Consider the following 7825-nt stretch of genomic DNA (forward strand, 5'->3'; position numbering starts at 1 on the left):
GTAGCTTTGTTTTTTAAAAAAGTTGTTATCTTGGTTTGAAAAGACAGGTGTGTGCTAAGGAAGGCAGGAGCCTCCCTTGAAATGGAAAATGCAAACCCCCTCCCTCTGAATTATTATAATTTTGAAATTAAGGGGCTCTCAGGCAAAGCTTTGGGAGTAGGAATAACAGTTCTTTAGTAGGGAAGAAAATAAAAATAAAATAAAAAATGCAGTAATTCAAAACAACACTGCCAGAGTCAGAGCAGGCCCTGTCCCCCTGTGTGTCAGGGTGGTGGCACAGCCCCATCCCATGGGGGCTCAGCCCTCCTGCAGTGCCAGCTGTGGCTCTGCTGGAGCAGGGATCCTGCACAAGGGGGGAGTTTTCCTCTGAAGCTCCAGTGGAAGAGGCACCTGCTCCTCTGGGAATCCAGTGGAAAGGCTGTGCTGGTGTCCCAAACCTCAGATCGTATCCAGGTAGGAATGCTTGGGCGGAGCATCTCCCCATGGGATGGTGGAATTGGATCAGCCATGCAGGGACACTCACTGGCCATGGACAGAAGATAACTAATAATTAATGGCCCATGAAGAGCAGAGATCTCCTGGAGGGAGGATTGGCTGTGGGAGAGATAAAGAAAACTGCCCAATGGACAGAGGAGAACTGCCCCACCTCTGACAGATGGGAATAGAACACACATTGCCTTGTAATCTAGAACAGCTGCCTACTTATTAAAGCCTATCTATAGCAGATCCATCATGTCTGGTGTTCTGAGACTGAGATTTACTCCTGTGATCTCATCTTCTGCTCAGCCCAGGGTGCTCCTCTGTGGCTCTGCTCTGCCCTGAGATGCAGAGAATCACAGAACCATAAAATGGTTTGGTTGGAAGGGACCTTAAAATCAGCCAGGTTCAACACCCCTGCCATGGGCAGAGACACCTTCCAATAAACCAGGGTGCTCAGAGCATCATCCAACCTAGCCTTGGACACTTCCAGGGTTGGGACAGGCACAACATCTCTAGTAAACCTGTGCCAGGGTCTCACTGCACTCACAGTAAAGAATTTCCTCCTAACATCCAATCTAACCCTGCCTCTCTCAGTTTGAAGCCATTCCCCCTTGTTCTGTCACTGCATGTCTTGTCAAAACTCCTTCTCCATCTCTTTTTTAGCCCTTTAGGCACTGAAAGAGGTTCTAAGGTCTTCCCAGAGTGTCACCCTGTTCTTCTAAGTTCTTCTAAGCCTTCTAATGTTTACATTTTTGTAATGGAGTTTTTCACACACTTTTCATGTAAATAATGATTGTTTTGCATTCCTGTCTTGAAGAAGAAAGAATTAATAGACTGTTAGTTTAACCAGTGTAACTAGAGAAGTAGCAATTTCATCCTCCAATCCATAATCACTTTTAAAAGTCTATAAATACTGGAGTTCAGAAATAAACTGCCCTCTTTTTACCTTAAACCTCTCAGTTTGTGCGTGCCGTTCATTTCGGGTCCTATTGAGACACCAGAGCCTTCTCCTCTCCAGGTGAACACGCCCAGCTCTCCCAGCCTGTCCCCACAGCAGAGGTGCTCCAGCCCTCTGAGCATCTTCCTGGCCTCCTCTGGACTGGCTCCAGCAGCTCCAGGTCCTGCTGGAGGTGCCAGAGCTGGACACAGCACAGCAGGTGAGGTCTCAGGACCTGGTGTAGCCCCAGGGCAGAGAGGAAGATGTGGGATCTCAGCACATTGCTCCGGATGTCCAGAGATACCGAGAGAACCCTTGGGGGTCTCGGAAATCCTGGAATGTTGCCAAGAGTGCTTGGTGGCTTGATTTTGATCCATCCACAGAAGTGACAGCAGTTTGAGGACATGAGAATCACTTTAGAGTGAAGGGTGTAAAAGGGACACATTTAGAGGGTGAAATATAAACTTTAAGGTTTTTGGTACAGGGGGGTTATGGAGACAAGATGGAGGGATCAGGGCGTGTCTTGTCCTTCTTCTTTCTTCTTCTTGTCTTCCATCTCCTGTGATGATGTTGGCACTTGGGGATTGGTTTATGGTGAAGGTGTACTTGCCAACATGGGTGAAAAGTATTAGAAAATAAAAGTAAATATCATGTACGTAGATTTTAGTATAAAAAGACACGACCGCCCCGTGGGTGGTCAGAGTGCCCTTGGCTGCCTTGCAGATCAGACCTCTGTTGGGCAGACAGAAAATTTTGTAGATAAGAAACAATAAACAATCTGAGGATTGAAAAGCTGAAGAGTCCAGACTCGTCCTTTGAAACGCGTCCACCCAAGAACCACCCTACCCGTGTCGGGGCAGAGACAGACAGCCGGACCGGACAGGAAGAGGGGCTGTGGAACCCAGAAGGATCCAGAGGGACCCTGGTATTCCAGTGGGGCTGCTGAGGCAGTGAAATGCATTTGCTGTGCACCTGGTGGGGGTGTCCAGGGTCCCACTGTGGGGAAGCAGGAACTCTCCTCCTACCACCTGGTGCAGGGCAGGGCTTCCCAGCCTTGCTCCTGCACAGGAGGTGGCCATGAAGATTTATTCCAGACAGGGATCCCCTTTTTTTCTTTAAAACAGGAGGCCCAAGTGGTAAATGAACAAAGGGTTTCACAGCCATTTATTTAAATTACAGGCTCTGTTTCTTCATCTCTTCTGGGCTGTACAAATGGTATCAGCCTGCAGCAGGGATTGCCATTGAAGGCACTGGATTGTCCTTTAGTGTTTGTCTCCTGCCATGCTTCCTGCACACAATAATCCCAGATGTCCAGTGAAATCTTCCTCCCATCTTCTCCCAATTACTCAGCCCAATCCTTGCCAGCCTGTAATCAAGGCAGGCAGCCTTGTGAGGCACTAATGTGTTCTGTGATTGCAGTTTGCTTGCCAGCATTTATGACATTTGCAGACAGTGGTGAGTCATGCGAGACAAATGGTTAGTGCTATCTATTTTTTTATGTATGTATATAATTAGATTTTTCAGCATGACAGAAAAGAGCCCCTGTCCAGCTTGTCTGGAGAACAATAAAAAGGAAAAAGAAAATTTTCTTTGGCAACCTTTTTCAGCCTGACAAGTGGTTCCGATGATAAGTTTCTCTTTTTTTTTTCCCTCAGTTATACAATAATTTCAGCACTGTTGCTAGAAATACACAACAGAGCCAAGAACCAGGACTGTTGGAAGCAATTAAAATATGGCAGCTATTCAAATAGATTCTGTGTCCTGATACAGCATGTAGGATATCCTGAGTTTTCTCCTCCAGTGGTTTTGTCTGTGGGTGTTTAGTGCTCTCCTCTCGCTCAGGACACTGTTTTGTGTATCAGTGCTGTCTTTTCTTCCAAGATCAACAAAAGCCCTTGCAACTCCCCTTGGTGGTCTGTGCAGCAGATCTCTGGTGGAATTTCTGACTGGATTTATAATTTTCTCCTCAGTGGAATTTCCTCAGTGGAATTTCTGACTGGATTTATAATTTTCTCTATCCCTCACATCCGACACGGTCTAATAGGTAACACACAGCACCAGGGTTTGCCTCAGACCATGATGTTGAGTCATTGTGCAGCTTTTGGCAGGCAGTGAAGGCTTAAAAAATGTCCACTCATTTCTGATGACTCAGTTTGAGCATTTTCATACCTCTTGGGCTTGAATTTTCTGGTGGTCTTTGAATTTTCTGGAGCTCAAAGCACACACCACGCTCAGTTGTACACTCCTGCTGCAAGCCCAACCCAATCTGGATGCTTAGGAATGGAGGAGCCCATAATTAGAGAGCACTTTGGGGAATGTTACTCACTGGGTTTCAATTTAAGGATAAAAATACCAAGGTTCCTTCTGGACAAAGGGTTTCTGTTTGCACAACATGGCAAGCCTCAGGTGAAAATGCTGTGGTGGTGTGAACATGGCAAGGAGCGTGACCATGGTGAAACCCTGACTCTCTGATGCCTGGGACATGCCCTGTGCAGGGAAAAACACTTTGCTTAGAAGTGCCATCAAATTTCTGGGGAGATCTCCCACACAAATAAAAGTCATCTGCCCAACAGCTACAGGGAGATAAGCCACTACAGAGATGTGAGCAAGCAATTCCATGGGAATGCCTGGGAGATGTGTGCACACTGCAGTGCAAGCTATCCAGAGCTCCCAGAGAGTCTCCTGATGTCTAACAGCTGTAAAAATCATTATTGCTTTCAGGTAAACTCAGGGACAGCTCCCTGCCAGCCTTTACCTGTGCTGGATTCTGAGCTGCTGTGAGAAAAGGGTGATCTGGCAGTATCAGATCCATTATCCCTCTCTGGGATGAAATGCCCAAGGTCTCCCCAAGCAGGGGTGAGGGTTCAGCTGGAATTGCTCACTCCTGTGTGGAGTGACACCAGAGTGTGGCTGAAGTGAAGCTGCAAAGAACAGCTCAGGCATTCAAGAGCACTCAGGAGCTGTCGCTGTTGCAAGTCAGGAGGCAGAGCTGGGCCATTTCTTTGTCTGGATGTGCTTTTAGAGCTTATGAGCCTCAAACTCTTCTCTAGCTCAAGGGAAAATCCATGACAGAGCAGAATTTGGACACAAAACTTCACATTCTGATTAACTCAGTTCAGTACCTACAGCCCTGCAGTTTAGAGGCATCAGCAGAGTTCTGGGGACAGTGACCAGAGGTCCCTCTGGAAAACACACAGGGCTGCTTTGCACCAGTGGGAAACTCATGGGGAGTGACAGAAAAAAAGATTTTGGAACTCATTTTCATCATCAAGTGTGGTATTCACCTACTCTTTGAACAGAGAGAGACATAATTCTCTCTCCCAGGATTTTTCCTGGGGAAGGCAGTGAGAAGCTCAGAGATAGAGGAGGAAACAAATTCTCATCTCTACTTGCTGCTCCTGTTGTTTGGCGTGTGTAGAATGTGTTATGGAGATTGTTTACCAAGAGTGATTTGTTAATTGGACTCTGGTGATGGTTGTTTGGATTGATTGGCCAGTGTTTTGAGGATTGATTTTATTTTTTTTCCATAATTCTATAACTGCATATCCATCTTACTGCCTCGAATTAATGGGTGTGATGATAATAAATGCCTAATAAACTATCTCAGCCTCCAGTAATTCCTGGAGGAAATAAGGGATTTCACCAAGAATGTTTTGGGTCTCTCTACTTCCCTTGACAGTGGCAAGGATCCTGATTTTTCAGCAGGGTGACACAGGCTGCAGTTCAGCTGAGGCACAACCAGAGACATGGAGGTTAAAACTGGGTTAAAAGTGTATCAGCATAAACATTGTTGGAAAGTAGTGGGAATAGATGTATTATTTATGTCCAGAATATCAATTGCACAGTGTTAAGACAGAAAAAGTTAGGAGTGTATATCCTCTAGATATCCATTGGAAAGAAGATAAACCACTTTTAGGGTGTGAGGGGCAAATGGAAGCAGCACAGAAGAGCTGAGCCTGCCACAGGCAGCAGGAACAATCATTTTAGAAGTGATTATGTCAAAGTAGGAAGACTACAAATCTCACCTGAAAAAGAAAATATAAATATATGGGGCCTGATGAAGGAAGAGAGAGAGAGAGAATTTGTCAGGTAGAATTCATCAAGCATAAGGGGTGTCTCAGACACTGCAGCACATGAGATACTGGCAAAGGGAGCACAGCAGGGATGGTGTGTCCAAGGAGCTTCCCTGCCTGGCTGGGGACCCAAGCACTTCCACAGGGATGAAGTGAGAGTGCCAGAGCAGCCTGGCACAGGGCACAGCCCCAGAGCAGCCTGGCACAGGGCACAGCCTGCAGCTGCCACACAAGTGGTTGCAGGCACTTCCAGAGGCTTCTGCTCAGGAGCCCTGTCAGTCAGCAGTGTTAGGAAAGAGCTGTTTAACAGTCCAGACAGCTGTTTGTACAGGTCCACACCTGGCTAAATCAAGCAAGCAAATGCTCCTTTCTTCCTCCTTCTTCTCATGCTGCTGCCTTAAGGAGGGGCTGGAGAGGAGGTAATGCTATCAGGACAGGCTCCCCATCAAGAGGCAAAGGAAAACACCAAAGCTGACACCCTTATGGGGCTATTTGCCCAGTGCCATGTGATTTACAGGTCCATTTTATCCACCATTCTCTGTGCATTTTGTAAATCTCTGTGCATGGTGTGGTTATCACCTGCCACAGCAGCATCTCCACTGCTGAACCATGAGGTCTAAATCCCACCAAGTTTCCTTGTGTCCTTCTACTTGGCAACACAACACATTGGCCTGAGCTCCTTCCCAAGGGATTCAACAGTGCTGTCCAAGTGGCCACCGAGTGTGAATAAAGCCTCAAACAATTCCTGAGTATTCCCTGCACAACCTCATTTGCCAGTTTAAGGAGCTGCACCTCAGTGTCTGCATGTCTTGGTTTGAACAGACAGTAATTGTTCAATCCAAGACATGCAGACACTGAGGTGTTTGAACAGGTGTCTGCTAAGGAAGGCAGGAGCCTCCCTTGAAATGGAGAATGCAAACCCCCTCCCTCTGAATTATTATAATTTTGAAATTAAGGGGCTCTCAGGCAAGGATATGAGAATAGGAATAACAGTTTTTTACTAGGAAAATCAAAAAATACAAATGCAATAGTACAAAAAACCCCAGAAAACAAACCACTGCCAGAGTCAGAGCAGGCCCTGTCCCCTGTGTGTCAGGGGGTGGCACAGCCCCATCCCATGGGGGCTCAGCCCTCCTGCAGTGCCAGCTGTGGCTCTGCTGGAGCAGGGATCCTGCACAAGGGGGGAGTTTTCCTCTGCAGCTCCAGGGCTGCTGCAGATGGGCCTGGGCTCCCTCTGGCAATGCAGGGCAGCAGAAGCTGCTCCTCTGGCAATGCACTGGGCAAAGGCTGCTGTGCTGTCCCAAACCTCAGATTGGATCCAGGTAGGAATGCTTGGCTCCTCCCCTGGGCAGAGCATCTCCCCATGGGATGATGGAATTGGATCAGCCATGCAGGGACACTCACTGGCCATGGACAGAAGAGAATTAATAATGAATGGCCCATGAACAGCAGAGATCTCCTGGAGGGAGGATTGGCTGTGGAAGAGATAAAGAAAACTGCCCAATGAACAGCAGAGAACTGCCCCACCTCTGACAGATGGCAATAGAATACACACCCCCATTTCCAAGCTAAGACAATACTATAGAGCCTTTTGTCAAGTCCCAAGAACTCTCAACAAATCTGTTTCTCACACCTGAGTAATCCAGCCCTGCACCACCTTATTTGCCAGTTTAAGGAGTTGCACCCCAGTGTCTGCATAAACAGCTTTACTACTTAAAGTTTTTAAGATATGCTTTTGCTTTTGATATGCAAAAGGATCCAAAATGTACATTTCCTCTTACCGTCCTTGTTGTAAAAGTCAGAAAGCTAAATAAACTCCATTTTCCCTCATTCCTCCCTTTCCAGGTAGTATTGTAAATATAATGTAAATATAAAGAAAATATAATGTAAAACCAGAACCCATGAAATGACATCCCAGAATCCCTGCTTGACAATATCCTTGAATTTCCAGTAAATGCTAGATTTTGTTATGTTTTTTTCTGATGGTTTGTGACATGCTGGCAGGTGAATGGATCACATTAATACGAGTGGCTGACACAGCATTTGCAGCACTCTGTCCAGACCACTTCTTCTTGCTGTTTTCTCTATCCTTTGTCATTTCTTTTGAGATTGGTGCTTTGGAAGAGCTGCAGTTCTTTGCTATTATTCTCTACTCTATAAAAACTCAATTACTGGAGCCTGACAGCCTGCCTGGAATCCAGGAGGACGAAGCAGGGCCCAGACAGAGGAAAGCCAGGACCCAGCTGTGCCACCCTCTGGCACCACAGACCCCTCCCAGACCCCAGGAGTGGGCAATTAATGATAATTAGGGAAAGAAGCAGCTTCCTTTGGGTTT

This window comes from Agelaius phoeniceus, chromosome 4 (assembly GCF_051311805.1).
Source record: "Agelaius phoeniceus isolate bAgePho1 chromosome 4, bAgePho1.hap1, whole genome shotgun sequence".
Taxonomy (NCBI): domain Eukaryota; kingdom Metazoa; phylum Chordata; class Aves; order Passeriformes; family Icteridae; genus Agelaius; species Agelaius phoeniceus.